Source organism: Myotis yumanensis, unplaced genomic scaffold (genome assembly GCF_028538775.1).
Source record: "Myotis yumanensis isolate MYYU_CA2020_CCGP unplaced genomic scaffold, mMyoYum1.0.hap1 SCAF_3, whole genome shotgun sequence".
NCBI classification, from domain to species: Eukaryota; Metazoa; Chordata; class Mammalia; order Chiroptera; family Vespertilionidae; genus Myotis; species Myotis yumanensis.
Window position 1 is genome coordinate 169,760,422 of NW_027223754.1, and position 16,913 is coordinate 169,777,334.

The following is a 16,913-nucleotide window of genomic DNA, read 5'->3' on the forward strand; positions in this document are numbered from 1 at the left end:
GAACTAAAGGAAGTTCCCTTGGGATGGAACTGCACCTCTAGGCAAAAGTAACAAAAGAGCAGAATAGTAAGGTAGGTTGGGACTACATTATTGCAAGCCTTATAAGCCATAGAAGAATTGGGACTGTATTATAAAGACAATGAAAATCCACTAAAGAGTTGTAAGCCAGGATACCTGTGTTTTTAGAGGAATCACCACAATGTAGAGAATGAATGGGAAGTGGTAACTGTTTCAGTAACTCAAGCAAGACATAATAAGGGCATAGCAGGCAGGACAGACCTAAATAAAAGGATTTGTAAGATATTTAGTAGGTAGAAACAATGAGCCTTTATAATTTATCACATGAATGAGATAAGGGAGGGCAAGAAAAAGTGAATAATACCTAAATGTCTGGCCTTAGGGAATGGTTTGGGGAATGGAGGCTGAGATGAGTTTAGTTTGGAGTATTATTGAGATATTCAAATAGGTATTTACAGTAGTTAGTATGATATGCAACTCAGAAAAAAAAATGGGACTTAATATTTTAGAATCACCAGTAGAAAGGAAAACAAGCCAGAAAGTGGGTCTCATACAAAGAGGCTGGAGAGAGTAAGAAAATCAGATTAGAACCCTGAGTGATGAGATCCTAAAGAAAGCTAAAAAAGCAGAGAACAAAGAAAAGAGTATACAAAAAAATACAGCCCAAGGAAATAGAGCATTTCAAGAAGGTAGGGATGGTGATAAGTGCCAAGTGCAGGAGTGAGAGATCAAGTAAAATAAGGCTGAGAAATACCATTGGATGGTTTGACAAGGAGGTTTGACAGGTGGATTTTGGACACACTGGGGTGACAGCAAGACTTGCAGCAAAGACCAACACTGATACAGGTGCTGAATAAAGCCTCTTAGTGACTAAGAGAGAGAAATCAGCAAATTGCTGATGACAAAACAGAAGAACTTCAAAGTAAATGCCAGAAGCCTCCAAGGTTTTTATCTAAGGGCAGGGGTCGGGTTTTTAATTAATTTTTAAAAGGATGATAAGTCTGCACTGACATCTATCACCAGGAGTATTCTGCTCATTACAGGAAGCCGCTTCATTCTGCAAAATGAAAGGCTATTCCGGTGGCTCCGTTGCGCTTCCTCTGATTAGGGGATGCTGTGGCATTACCGGGTGAAAGGGTTTTATCGCATTTTTTCATATTTCAGCTGGCAACATAATTCTTACTTCCTGAAGTAAAATTCAAACTCATTTCCTACTAAAAGGATCTAGACATAAATCAGTTGTCACACAGAGCTCATGAGGAAGTATTGAGTGATTTCCATAAGAATTATTTGCCCACGTGCAGGCTGCAGCGAAAACTGCCAACTCTGGAAATAGTTTTAAATACAGGTCCTTTTCCAGGCCTCACGGACAGAGGACTGCACCATTATTCCTAAATGACAGTGGTGTGTGGCACCTATAATCTGATGACTCTGACAATGGGTACTGCACTAAAGAGAGAAATAGAAGGTTCTGCAGTCTTAGCTACCCCTACAATCAAAATAGTACGAGAAATCGCCTGAACTTAATCTTCTGTTAGCTTCCCAAGCTAAATATTTACCTTTTCGGTAACACATACTAAAAATAAAAAAATAAAAAATAGGTTTTAGATTTTTTTAAAATCACAGAATTATGTAACTGAAAGAACATTAAGATGTTACCTGCCAACTACTTCCTTGATCACAACAGAATTTTAAACTATCCCTAAAAGTCAACCATCCACCTGCCAAATAAATCTGACAAATGCCTGTGCTGTGATGCATGGTGTTGAAAAAGCCCAAAACACAAGGTGTTCTCCTGGGAAACTGATAAGTGTCACTTGACTGTCATACCTACAATTAGGTTTGTCATGAAGACCGGAAATAAAGACCATCCCGACAGACTAGAAGAGAAAAGCTCACTAGAATTCATTGTTCTACTTCTGTAAGGAAATTGTTAGGAATGCCATTGAGGATTCCTTCCTCTACATGCTAGAGTCCTCTTCGTGAACACTCTCAGAGAAATTTTCTCTCTGGTTTTCATCAGAAGGATCATAGTGCTTCTCCCAAATATCTACTGTTGAATACAATCCATGGCCTCTATGCCTGAGAGTATCTGTCAATTATTGGCTAATATTCTCTGGGACCGCTTTAACCCACCGTCAACATGGAAGACAACATCCAGAGAAACACAGAGCAGAGAATAAAAACAGTGCCAAGAATGGAGGAGAGCAGAGGGAAAACTGCTACCCACCTTAGACAGGGATTTTTGTGGCCATTGATGTATATGAGTGTGTGTGTGTGTAAGTATCTATACTAATAAAAGGGTAATATGCTACGGGAGACCTTCTGGGAGATCTTCCAGATGTCCTTCCAGACAAAGCCATGGTGGCAGGGCTGAGGCAGAGGTAGTAAGGGATGACCAGGCCGGTGGGGAGGGGCAGTTGGGGGTGAGTAGCCTGGCGGGGGGGCAATTGGGGGTGAGCAGGCTGGTGGGGGGACAGTTGGGACAATCAGGCCGGCAAGAGGGGAAGTTGGGAGCAAGCAGGCTGGCAGGCAGAATTGTTAGGGGCGATCAGGCAGGCAGGCAGGTGAGCAGTTAGGAGCCAGCAGTCCCAGATTGAGAGAGGGATGTCCGAGTTTAGGCCCATAGGGATCGGGCCTAAGCCGACAGTCAGACATCCCTGAGGGGTCCCAGATTGGAGAGGGTGCAGACCGGGCTAAGGGACACCCCGCTGTGCACAAATTTTGTGCACTGGGCCACTAAAATATATATATATATTTTTTTCTTTCTAAACATTTCATAATACAGAACCCACTATTTTAAACAGTGTATTAGTTATCTCTTGCTGAGGAACAAATTATCATAAAGTGTAGCTGTTTAAAATAGTAAACATGTATTACTCATAGTTACTGCAGTTCAGAAATCCTAGGGCAGTGTAATGGGTCCTCTGGCTCAGTTATCAATCACCATGTGGGCCGAGGCTACAGTCTTCTCAAGGCTTGATTTGGGGAGGCTCTGTTTGTAAGCTCACTCACATGGCCTCAGGTCCTTGCTGGCTATTGTTCAGGGACAGGTTCCCTGCCATATGGGCCTCTCCATAATATTACTCCCAATGTTGCAGTTTGCGTCCAGAGTAGGGGCTCAGAGTGAGTGAAAGAGAGACAGAGGAGAGAGGCAACAACACTGAAGCCTGAGTTTGGAATTCACATCCCATCACTTTATCATATTCTACTCATTAGACGCCAGCCACTAAAGGGAGGGGAGCCCGAGAGCATGCATACCAGAAGGCGGGGTCACTGGGAGCACCTCAGAAGCTGCCCACTGCACAGTCACAGTCATTTTCTCACATTACAGGGACTCTACTCTTATTGGGATCTGAGGTGAGAACACAGGGTTTGATAAGGTTTGTTTTAAGCAAAATGAAATTGATTTTAATTTTCTAAACTCTAGCCATGGGCACAGAAAATGGAATCAAATTGGTCAGTCAGTTTTTAACCTTGACCATTCTTTGGTCAATCACTAAGGCCCTTTCTGAGGCCGCACTATAAATATGCATCCCTATGGCTTTATTTTTTGCCTAGGAAGTAATTCTAACTACATTCTAACCTGGTACAGGTTATTCCTGGAAAAGAACAATGAGATCTGGAATCTTAAAATAATCTCATGGTCCTTATCAGAATAGAATTTGGCTATAAATTAGTTACAAATGTCCAGGAATACTCAGTGTGCATCAAAGCCAACATTTTTTTTCTGGAACATTCCCAGATGGATCATCTTTCCCTCCTGTCTCTCTCCTACTGATTTTTTAAAAAATATTTTCATTGATTTCAGAGAGGAAGGGAGAGGGAGAGAGAGAGAGAAACATCAATGAGAGAGAATCATTGATCAGCTGCCTCCTGCACGCCCCCTACTGAGGATCGAGCCCGCAGCTCAGGCATGTGACCAGAATTGAACCTGGGACCCTTCAGTCCACAGGCTGATGCTCTACCCACTGAGCCAAAGCAGCTAGGGCATCTCCTATTGATTTTAAGCAAGGTAACTGTATGTTTAAATTATCCTTGGACATCACAATGTATGCCTTTCTCCTGTGTTGTTATTAACACTCCCTTTCATTGTCAAATGTGCTCGGGTTTGAATAATAATTATAAAATCATCTTATTTCTAGGTAATGCTGTGTGCTCTTTTTCTAATTTTTATCTTTTTTAGGGGGAGGAGGGGACTTGGTTAAGGAGTTACAGAGAGTGGAATGGAGGGAGCACTCCTTGTCCTCTTCTTTTTCTAGCAAGAAAGGTTCAGAAAAGGAAAAATAGAAGGGGAAAAGTGAAATGCTCATTACTGACTCTCCCAGTCTCTCCATCTTCCAAGCAGCGGTGCACATTTGACATATATTTAATAAAAGCAAGAAAGGCCCAGACCATTGAACAATTTGAAAAGATATATTTGGACTAATAACACTCAAGGACAACAGGAAGGACAAAGTTAAACCAACTCCACAGAAAATCAAGGGCAAGCCTGTTTTGAGTCCTGGGAAAATGAGAGCTTCCTGGGTACCTGTGGGACAGGCAGAGCACACACGGCAGAGGGCTCTAGTCCAAGCCAATGCACACAGGTCACAGTTTCCTGATCCAGGGCTTTTTCTGGGCTCTGACGGAAGAGATCACGCAGATAGGCAACCACACGATTTACTATATACTCTGGCTTTAACTGAAGTCAGGGAAGAAGCATTGCTCTGTGCAGTGCTGTGCTCAGAAGCCATCAAGCTCAGGCTCAATTTCATTTTTCTTTTCTTTTTAAATTCCAAATTCTTTCTTTATCATGACCTCATCCTCTGCTTTTAGCAAACTCCCCCCCTAACTTTTCCAGAGGTAGGAGTTGATGTGAAGACATATTTCTCTACCTCCAATTATAACTTCACTCACACTATAATATTATGAGCATGGGAAGGGAGCCCTGTTGCCTGGGAAACCAGGAGCCATGCACAAGTTCAGCCTCAGTTGGATCCACTACTCTAACTGGTCAAAATCTAGCTGTGTGCGTGACTCATCTCAATGTTGTAGATATGAGAAGGTAAAATACTTCATCATTCCTATGACTTAATATACATTTTATTCATATCTCATAAAGTCCCGCTGACCAGTACGTTTACTCCTGAATTCACTAACTTCACTCATTTATATCCACTAACGGAGGATGATATTCAACGTGTTTAGAACAGACATGGCATGAGAAGTACCAACCGAAATAGATGTATTCAACCAAATCAGAATGAATGCCAGCTGTAGGTAAGAACTGAACGGGAGCACAGTAGCCACCAATCGGTGCAGTGTCTAACCTGGATACCTCCCCTTGTTCCTAGCAAATATACAATTGAATACACCATATACAATTAAATAAAAATTGGATTTTGATGTGAAATTCATCCATGCCTTCTATGTCAAATCATCATTACAATACATTTTTTAAAAATCATTTTATACATCCCTTTCACAGGAAGAAAGATACTGTGTGGAGAAGGATGTTAAGGGCACTGCATATAGGAAGGTCTCCGAGACGTAAGTTATCAGAAAGAACATCTTCACTTCCTAGTGTGGTTTGAGTGGTCCCAGAGGGTGGTCAGTGTGGTTGTTCCTGAACTGTCCTGTCCTCCCCCTGCTGGGTGCATGGCATGATTGCACTCCCCGGCCCCTTTGTGCTTGAGTGGAGCCAAATAACTACTTCTAATCAAAGATTTGTGCAATGTGAAGTACGTCGCTCCCAGGCAGAACGTTGAATTACTGCTGTGAGACCACCCAAGGCCCACCACTATCCTCCCACACTATAGCTGCTACTTCAGCCTTGATCCCCCAGGGAGGGGGCCTTGAATTAGAGCCCTCTATCGGACTCACAGTGAAAATATAGTGTGAGCAAAAAATAAACTTGGTGGTCTTAAGCCACTGAAATTGTTAGATTTCTTTGTTACTGAGACATACTATACCCTGTCCTGACTGATATATTATAGTTCTAAGATCTTATTATTGGAAGCTTCTGTTTTGTGGCTTTAATTCTGAGATACTCCCTTCAATGGTTTTAAATATAAAGTCTATACACTCCCTCATCTTGTACACAAAATTTAGGAGGCTAGGGAAGAAGGTCTATGGTGTTCATTAAATCCTCCAGAACTTCTGATTTTAGCGCTGTCTTGTTGCTGATTCTTAAATAATCTATGCATTTAGTCTACAACCATGTCAGGTATGTTGCCAACTTTTACTTAGATCCCCTTCTTGTCTTTGTAACCTGTTATCACTCATTATCTGGCTCTGACAAACGTGTCCATCACTTGCTTCCTGAATCAGCTCCCAAAACATATTTGATCTCAATGAGATCAGTCTTTAAACTACAACTGGTCATTGATGTGTAAAGGAGATATCAGAAAATGTTTTGTAATCACTGAGGCAGAGCTCAGTGAGAGCAACAGTGTCGATAGTCCTACTCTGTCTGAGACCTTGCTCCTAAGAAAGATAAGGAAACATGCCTATTAGGAATTTCAATTAGGAACTCCTCAAAAGCCTGAAGGGTCTGTGTAATAAGTAAATTCTCTAGAAGCAGTTCACCAAACCGGTGCACAAACCTAGCTTCTTCACTAGTTTAGGTCAGTGAATTTCCATAAACTAGCACTAAACTGATTCACCTTTAGATGATGTAGTGAAGTAATAGTCAACATCATCCTCTTCTTAAATTCTTTAAGAAGCTGAATAAAATTATCTAGCTTAGCATTCCCCTTTCTGCTGAGCCCTGTATTAACTTGGCATGATCCCAACAGAAATATTATATCTGTTGTTCATTTAAGAACATGAAATCCTGCTTGCTTGTCAGTTTTATATATATCTACATATTCAATTAAGACGCCTCTGTAAGGTTCAGAACATATACCACTGTTGCAAATTCTTATCTCTGTGTAGTTACACATAACTTTGTCATCAGTGATTTATTTTGGATGCTTAGATTTAATTTGCACAGCCAATTCTCTAATAAGAGTATATTGAATAATTTATAGTATTACATATAAGATATATTAAGAATAACACAATATGCATATATAGATAGGATACAGACAATCTTGAATCAAAAACCTATTATTATTTGCTAAAAGAATATAAGCATTTTATATGTAGCATATATATTATTTGTTGTTACTGCACAGCACACTGAACATTTTATGCTTTGCCAAGTACCTGGGAATCATCCTTCTAATATTCTAAAATATGAATTTTAGGGCAAAAGAATTAAATTACATAGACTATAAAATATAAGTAAAAATCTAATACCCTCTTTCTTTCAAACATTCATTATAAAAGATATAAATTAGTATTAGTATTTTTTAATTAGGTAAGAGTCACTTAAATCAAGATCGGTCTGTGAGTGTCCCATTTCTAAGTAATTTTAATATTTCAAATAGAATTATGCTCTTCCATGCCTTTTTACACTTATCAAGTATGTTTGCATATTTTCTTCCCTAGAGAATAAAAAATGTAGTAGAATGTCAGAGTCCCCTGGCGGTAGCCTAAGGGAACTGCACTAGACGGAAGTTAACCAGTCCCAATGAGAGCACAGGTGCGCTCACTTCTCTCCACCATGAAAGAGGCATTCTCCTCCTGACCTGGTGTGAACGAGTGAAAGAGGTTGTAGCCATTCCTTACTGAGCAGCCAGAGCCGTGTATCCCAATGATGTTACCTTACCAGGGGACTATTTGAATGATGAAGTATTTTATTAATAGAACTCTACTGTTTTTCATCAATCCCTCAAGAGTAACTCTGGGGTTACTAGATTACAAATGGGATAAACTATCACAGAAGTGTCACTTTCTCAGCAACGGTTGGATTGTTTCTTATTAATTTTTTTAATTAAACTATATAATTTCAGGTTAACCTTAAGCCTCACATCGGGAAAGTAATTATTTCCTGTGTGTTCACCACTGGGGAAAAAATGAATTTAGATGGAACTTAAAGATATTCGTTATTAAATAGTGTACAGACAATGGATACACACACACACACACACACACACACACGACCACTACATCATTAATTTCCATGATATCATCCACAACTCAATCAAATTTTTCCTCTCTTTTTAGAAAGGTCAAATTAACAAATAACTATTTAGTAACTTAATATATGTTTGATTTCTGCCTCTGAATTCTAATGAAATATCATATTAATTTCTATATTTATTTTTCATTGATTAAAAATAAAATAAGGAATAGTGTATGTATCTTCATAAAGATGCATTCTAATAGCATTTGAACCAGGTGCTGTGCATTCCATATGTTAATTCACTCCATAATTCAAGTATATTTAATATTGCATATTATGAATTAATGCACAGGAAATTAATATTTATTGAAAATCTACTAGTGATAGCTACTCATTTGGGCATTTTGCATAAAATTAAAAATAATCATTATAGTTGTATGACAATAATGTAATATCATTTACATAAATTACATATCCTATGTAATAAAGAGATAATATGCAAATGGACATCACACCATCATGCCTTAACGGCTCAGACACTCAATACTGGGGACAGAGGAATGGGGACCAGCCAGGCACAAATGAGCTCATGAGAGAGGAATGGGGACCAGTCAGGCACAGGGAGGGAATCCTAGGTCCCAGGTGTGGGGCGAGGCAGAGGTGGTTAGGGCAATCAGGCCAGCATGGGATCAGTTAAGGGCGATCAGGCCAGTAGGGGAGCAGTTAGGGGCGATCAGGCAGGCAGACAGAGGGGTTAGGGGCGATCAGGCAAGCAGGCAGGCAAGTGGTTAGGAGCCTGCAGTTCCGGATTGCGAGAAGCAGTCAGACATCCCCTGAAGTATCCCGGATTGGAGAGGGTACAGGCCAGGCTGAGAGACCCCCCCCCCCTCCCCCGTGCACAAATTTTGTGCATCGGGCCTCTAGGGTCATTATATTGTCCAAAGTACTTGTTGTTATTATAACAACTAATATTTATTGAGTGCTAAATTACTTGAGCAACTGAAATATGTATTTTCTATTATTTAAACAGCAACTAACATTTATCAGGAGTTCATTAACAGTGGGCACCATATCACTTGCTCAGTATATATTGTCTTCTTTGATTGTCACAACAACCCTAAGCTTGGTACTAATAGCCCCATTTTACACTTGAGGAAATAAGGCTCAGAACATGAAGTTTATCTAGGGCCACATTGCTCCAGGGCAGTGGTTGGCAAACTGCAGCTCACGAGCCACAGGCAGCTCTTTGTCCCCTTCAGTGTGGCTCTTCCACAAAATACCGGCTCTTCCACAAAATGCCGACTTCTGCATATGGGCCACGAAGTGTCAATTGCACTGTACGTGCGTGCCCGCACATGGTATTTTGTGGAAGAGCCACACTGAAGGAGCCAAAGAACCGCATGTGGCTCATGAGCCGCAGTTTGCCGACAATGGCTCCAGGGTGTCCGGACAAAAGTCCATGCTGTTTCTCCTAGGCCACACTACCTTCCATACAAAGCAAAGCTGATGATGACCAAGACTGTTAGCCATCTTAAGTTTAGTTTATTTGTTTACTTTAGAAGCATGCATTTCCTCCAGGTTAAGATGATGGTGATGATGATAGTAATACTAATAACAACCCCATAATCACAACCCATATCTTAAAAATGAGAAAACTCTAGCTTTCCTGAGTTATTTTTGCCAGTGAATAGCTAAGATGGGTCTAAAAGCCAGGTACTCTGTTTCCTGGATCAGAATTTTCCCTCTGTAAAAGCTGGTGAACTATTTAATGACAGAGTTGAAATAAGCAACTATGAACAGAACACCTCTTAAGTGTGTCAAATCAATGTTGAGTCTGTACAGATAATGCACTCCCACAAAATTATAAGGGTGCAACATTGATTGTGTTTTTCATTAATGTTTTAAAACTTCTTCAATTCAGACAACACTAACAGTAAACTTGTGATAATTTAGATATGCTGTGCTATTTTACCCCTGTACTATCACAACCAAGTAATGTGAAAGCAATAGTATTAAAAGCAGCAAGCGGTGCCCTATTGCTCTAATGCCTCTGGGTAAATAAGTATGTCTCTCTCTCCCTGCCTTTCTCTCTCACCAAGCCTCCCTCCAGTGCCCCCTGGAGCAGCCCTCTTGACCACACTCAGCCATTCTCAGTAACCAGCTCTTCCTCTCACCAGCCCATTCTCAGTAGCCAGCTCTGCTCCTTCCCCCCAGCCTTAGTAATTAATTGTGCTATTATTGTGAAGTAATTGTACAAGCAAGTCAGTGTTTAGCCTAATTAAGAGTGAAGCCAACAAATTATTTAGAGCACCACTCCAGCAGAATTTGCATTCAGCCTTGTATCAGCACCCAATCAAGCTTTCCAGGCATTGACTCAGTACTTCCAGGATTCATGAATATTTACAGCTAAGCTTTCTCCCCACCCCATCTCCTAAACCCTGCCCAGGGCCTCTATCCTTTACCCATCCCTATATATCCATTGCTTTGAAAATAATACTATACTCTTATTTTCATTTACTACTATCTAAATCAGCGGTTCTCAACCTGTGGGTCGCGACCCCTTTGGCGGTCGGACGACCCTTTCACAGGGGTCGCCTAAGACCATCCTGCATATCAGATAGTTACATTACGATTCATAACAGTCGCAACATTACAGTTATGAAGTAGCAACGAAAATAATTTTATGGTTGGGTCACAACATGAGGAACTGTATTTAAAGGGCCAGAAGGTTGCGAACCACTGATCTAAATTAATTATCTTTGTATGTCAACAATTTTGTCAGTATAGCTCAGACCAAAATTGTATAGCTTAACATTATTAAAGACTATTTCAATTTTTTCTTGCTATTTCCCAAAATAACTTTAGCACCTTTGAAAACAAAGAATCAAACACACAAACATTCCTTTCTTAGACCGAAGCTGTCAGCGTACAGAGTGGAAGCAGGTCAACCAACCGTGTACTTGAAAAGCAATAGCAAGTGACCATCGCAGTTCTGAACAGTGAAAATATGTTTCAGGGCTTCTACTTCTATATCAGTGGTGACTAGACAGAGCAAAACAGTTTGAGAAAGGACTCTGAAAACATCAGTGAAAGTTTCAAAAATAGCAAACTTAGTAAAAAGAACAATACTGCCTGGAGTAAAACTTCACCCTGAATTTTTCCATTGAAGAGTAATTCAGCTTTGCAAAAAAATAATGTGCTAAAATCTGTACCTCAGGCAACAGAAACTGAAGCTATAAATCAGAGAGTCCTTTTTAATACCATGTGTGGACACAGAGATGGACTGAAGTGTGGGGCATTCTTTTAAAAATGAGGTTGAGTATCAGAGGTAAGGCCTAAGTAAGTGGGCACAATGGACTTTAAAAAGCATGAAATCTTGAATAATTCCCTCCAGCCCACAGACAAGTCTATGTGGTTCCTTTTGCTGTCCCCTCTGTACATAGCAACCACTCATTTTAGACTTTAGGTAAGTGTCCATTTCAAATATTTCCTCCTGTCATATCCCTTAGACGTTTAATGAGCATTTCGCGTTAGCTCTTACTAACACTGATCAGGATGATAACAGAAGAGAGAGAGTCTAATCCATATTCACTATACTCACCACCTAATTCTTACCTTGATTTTTTTTCAGGCCCTGATTATGAATACTAATACATTTTTCAAAATTTCCTTAATCACTTTGTCTCATTTCTCAAATTTGGTCCCCAAAATACTTAACACACACCTATTTATTAATTAATATTTGTAAAACTTCTCTGGAAAAGGCTTTGTATCAGGAAAAATAAAACTCCTTCTTTTTGTCATTAACACTAGAAAACATCAGCTTCCTCATACCCTACCCTAAAATACTACATAGTCTTTGGAAATTCTAATTCATAGAGGAATTTTTATAAGTAAGTCAAGTGTCTAATTTCCTTGGTGTTATTCTTGAAACACTGAAATAAGTCTATAACATATAGAGATGTGTGCACAAACATGGTTATATATACTATTATTTAAAATTGTTTTAGAACATAAAAGGGGGGTCAAACACATCATAAAATAGTAAGTGCTTATTATAGAGCTCACTACTTGCATTTTTTCAAAGAAGCCCACTAATAATTAGGAACACAACTATTTCAACACCAAGCTTCAGAAATTTGGAAGATTCTTTTCTTTGAGGAGAAAGCCTGCCTAGGACAATACAGTGAGGCTCTCTCTGTGCTTGAAAACATGCCCTTTGCTGCCATCAAGTGGCTCTTTGCGGAATTTTTTATGAACATATGGTGTACACGGGCTTCCTTCCTTATACCAGTACGTAAGACATATAGTATCCTGTGGGGAGCTGGGATATTTGAAAACATGAGGAAAGCCTTTCTTGAATTAGAGCTTTATACTGTAGATGCTATAAAAATTCCATGACTAAGAAGTGCTTCCGAAAGATGACATCAAAAAGGGTTTAAAGTGTCAGTTCCTAGAAAAACCTCAACCTGTACTTTATACACCTCTGTTTATTTCTACCTAATAGAAATTTTCTAAATAGACTGGCTTTAGGATAGCTAGCTGAACACAGATGAAATTTTTTTAAAAGCTAGGAGAGGGATTTATTTAGAATCATTCTTACTAAAGTCCCTTCGCTGTGGGGAAAGAAATGGTTTCATGTTTGTTTCTTTCCTATTATCATCTCACTTTCAGCCCTGTATGTAAATGACTCAGCAGACTGTTGAACTGCGATTATTAGAAAACCCTTTTTTCGCCCTTTTCTTTGAGTATCTTCTTATCTCTCTCCCAAGAGATAGTTAAACATCAGTTGAATCAAAAGGTAAAGGACAATTGCTATTTTTAAAACAACATAAACTCAAAATGCTGTGGCATTTTGAGAAGGCAGCAACATTTATCTCAGAGGACTGGTGCTTTTGATTGGAAAATGCCTTAAGATTTTGGCTATGAAAGGAAAAACCCCAGATAAACTGCCATGGACAGAAGTTGAGATGAAAGGGAACTAAACTGCTCTAAATAACAAACCAGAGGAATTCTGGAAGTTATTGGGGAAGGGGCTTCAGAGAGAAGTAGGAACCTGAAACTGGGAGAAAAGAATGGCCAGGGTTGTTTTTTGCTGTTTTTTGTTTTGTTTTGTTTGTTTTGTTTTGTTTGGGGGGGGGGGGGCATCTAAAATCAAAAGGAAAATGTATATCAAAATAAAAAAGCCACACCTGCGGTTATGAATTCCATGGAAGATTATTGTTTATCGCCCAATATCCAGGGTAAGTCAGAGAAGCTCTCCAGATGCTGCCTGTGCTAGTGGTTATGTGTTTTCTAATTCAGGGCCACCTAATGCAAGGGCTTCTGTTTCAATTTCTCACTTAATACGAGACCAAATCCTTATTTCTGGTCCTGACATCGGAATTAAACACAAGTCCCTAAGTCACTGTCTCAAGTGTCACTTCACAGGCTCACTGCCCTGCTTTTCAGGTCCTCCTTCATTTCTGGCTTCGGGTTGTTCCCTTCCTCTGGGTAAGCCCAACCGTGCACTTAGAAAGAGTCTGTCGGCTGCATCCTATTTCCAGGACTTCTAAAGATTTTGTATTAGGACAGGCTTCAGGCTACCTAGTCGACCACCTTGTAAAAAGGAAGTTGTTTATAAAGCGTCTACATGTAAAACCCTGCCCGGGATCAGAGCCTTCCACAGCAGAACCCTCGCCTACAGCTCAGACATTCATAGAAAGATGAATTTAGTTTGGTCTTGGTGACTGAAAGACTGAAAGAAGTTGTGATAGCAGCATTGTGGTGGTGTGAGGTGTAGAGAGACGGAAAGAATCAAAGGTAAGAGGAGACTTCCCTCCGTGGTAGGAAATACAAATGACATGAACCTCAGTCCCTTCTGGCCCAGCCAGCCAACTGGCCTCATTCCCCTCCATCTGACTGCCTCTCTGTTGGCTTGCACAGGTGGCTAAAGGCGTAAGAGTTAGTGCACACTCCAGGAAAGTCACTGTACCGAGAGAGCCAGGGGCAGGCAACTTGACTCTTATCACGTTAGCTCTGGCTAACACTCTTGAGGTTCTAGTCAGATAAGCCTAGGAATTGTGTTCTTTGTAACAAGGAATCAAAGGGCTCTGGCTTAGTCTAAATTTACACCCGATCCTAAAATGGGGGGAAGGAGTGGGAAGGAAGGCCAATCATTCTAGGAAAACTCCTTTTTCCCTGTTGGAAACCCTACACCCATTCATTGTAGGCCTGACGGTCTAGCCATCATAGAAAATAGTTCTAGACCAATATTCCTAGAGAGATCCACAAACCCGAGTATACTGGAATGCCCAGTGGACATCAGATTCATCGTCAAGAATCCTGAGCTCTCCTCTACCATCAACAATCCTCTTGTATGAAAGCAGTCGACTGTGATATCTGTGCCTACTGTCCTTTCCACACCCTCTGGTTCCATCATTCCCTACAAAGGATGAGGCAAAGCCTCGTGGAAAATCCCCAAAGCACAGTTGTATCCATTTGCTCTAGAACTGATTTTGCTCCAAGTTTACATTCCTACCTTAAAGTGTTCACTGGCATGGGTCATAAAAGTTGGCAACAAATCTATACTAATAAAAGGGTAATATACTAATTAGACCGGACATCTTCCAGACGACCTTCTGGACAAAGCCACGGTGGCAGGACAGAGGCAGAGGCAGTTAGGAGCAATCAGGATGGCAGGGGAGAGCAGTTAGGGTGATCAGGCCAGCAGGGGAGAACAGTTAGAGGGATCAGGCCAGCAAGGGAGAGCAGTTAGGGTGATCAGGCCAGCAGGGAGAGCAGTTAGGGCAATCAGGCTGGCAGGGGAGAGCAGTTAGGGTGATCAGCAGGCAGGCAGAGGTGATTAGGGGTGATCAGGCAGGCAGGGAAGCAGTTAGGGGCATCAGGCAGGCAGGCAGAGGTTAGGGGTAATCAGGCAGGCAGGCAAGTAAGCAGTTAGGAGCCAGCGGTCCCGGATTGTGAGGGGGATGTCCCAGGTTGGAGAGGATGCAGGCTGGGCTGAGGGACACACACCCCCTGTGCATGAATTTTGTGCACTGGGCCTCTAGTCTTTTATAAATACAAATGAAATTATTTTTATCTATAGAACTAAAAAATTTATTCCTTGCTTTGGATTTTTTTTAAGTGGCACCATTAAGATGTCTTTTCAGTAAATGGTCTTTTTCCAACAAAGATGAGGCATATTGATGAAGAGTGTAAGAGATGCATAAGAATATGGAATCCTGTCATTAGTCTGAGAATCAAAGAAAATCACTTTCAACTTTAGGTAAGATCAATACACATAAATTCTAGACTAATTCTTCTCTTATTCCTGCACATACCTCCTTTGTCTTTCAATTTTCAAATTCAGATTGAGTGAGAAAAATGTAAAGAAAGGCTAATGGGCATATGGTGAGCAACAGGATTGACCATGGATCAAACCTGCTAGCTGAAGAGCCTGCTATATTCACAGCTTAATTCACAGCTTAATAGCTCAAGTCCTCTATTATCGCTTAAAATACAGATCTAATTATAATGTAACCTTAGACAAGTGACAAAACCTCTCTGGCCCTCAGTTTTTGGCTCTGTAAAATGGAGATAATAAAAACACTTATTGCATAGGGTCATCATGAGGTGTAATACAGACAATTCATGCCTGGTACTGTGTGCTCAATGACTGGTGGCTCACATTAAGATGAGTTTTATTATTAGCTATTGAGTGCTTTACAACATGCCAGGGATTATCTATTGTTGCATTTAATTCATTACTTTTAAATCTGCCTTTTCCCTCAGAACAAGCACTTCTGGTTAGTTTATTAGCTCCATCTTTTTTAAAAATAGAATTGGATGAAAAGTCAACTTCTGAGCAAAGGATATATTTTATATACTATTTAGTGTGTTATTTGCAGCAGCAGCCTTTAAAAAAATGTACGTTAGACCTGGGTCCCTTTGTCCTCTGGTTCCAGCGGTGAGCGTGCACTACAGGTCCAGACCTTTGGCTGTGCTCGGTGATTCTAAGAGCACCATTATCACAGGCATAGCTCTGCGGCAGAGGCTTATTCTGAGTAGCTGTGTGTTTGAGTGTAAAACTCCACCATTTAAAAATAGACGCAGTATAAATGGAATCTTTTCAAGCTCAGGAAATAATTGTAGACAAAGCATTCTAATGTTTAAAGCTTGAACATTTGATCTAAAATCACATTCTTGAATGTACCCCTTGTTAGTATAGATGAAAGTGTAAAACTTGTGAAATACCTGCTTTCCCTTTACTATTCATCTCCTTTAAAGGTGGGGGAAAGAAACACAACTTTAATTGAGCTATCCCTCTCAGCATTGAACAGCGGTGGCTAAGACATACATATAACATCAAAGTAATTGCACTATAGAACTGGCCGACAAGCTTGCCTCGCCTGTATCTAGAAGGAAAGGATATAACCCAGCGTTCCAATCTATGGGAGGATAGATCAACACCTTCCTTATGAACTACTTCAGTGCACCACAGATATCAAAAGCAGCTTATTCTTGTCACTAATCTAATTCTTAACGCTATAGACCTAGTAATTCTCCTTATTTTCTGCCCTTCAAACTTACCAAGAGCACACCAAGAACTGGAGAAAGGTGAAAATAATCAACAAACTACTTGGCAGCACTTCTTCATGCCATGGTGATTTGATTAGTGATTAGATAAGTATAGATCACAACCCTGGATTTCATACAGGGTGGCCACTTCTAAAACGATCCATTTATAACAAAGGTCTTTCTGTTGGAACTGTCAAGAGAGGTTGTTTGTTTTTTTTTTTTTAATGCCACCAGCATCAAACACTTTTACTTAGCCAGGCATTGAAGAGCAATGGAATTGCAAATCTGGAGACCTTCAGCTCAACCCAACCTTATTAATCTAGTGAGTATAAACAACTCAATA

At 40.3% G+C, this 16,913-nt stretch overlaps 1 protein-coding gene across 2 annotated transcripts in view; it reads right to left on the bottom strand.

The window, feature by feature from the left end:
* TMEM117 (transmembrane protein 117) overlaps window positions 1-16,913 on the bottom strand; it is a 427,129-nt gene that overhangs the window by 327,240 nt on the left and 82,976 nt on the right. The window lies entirely within an intron of this gene.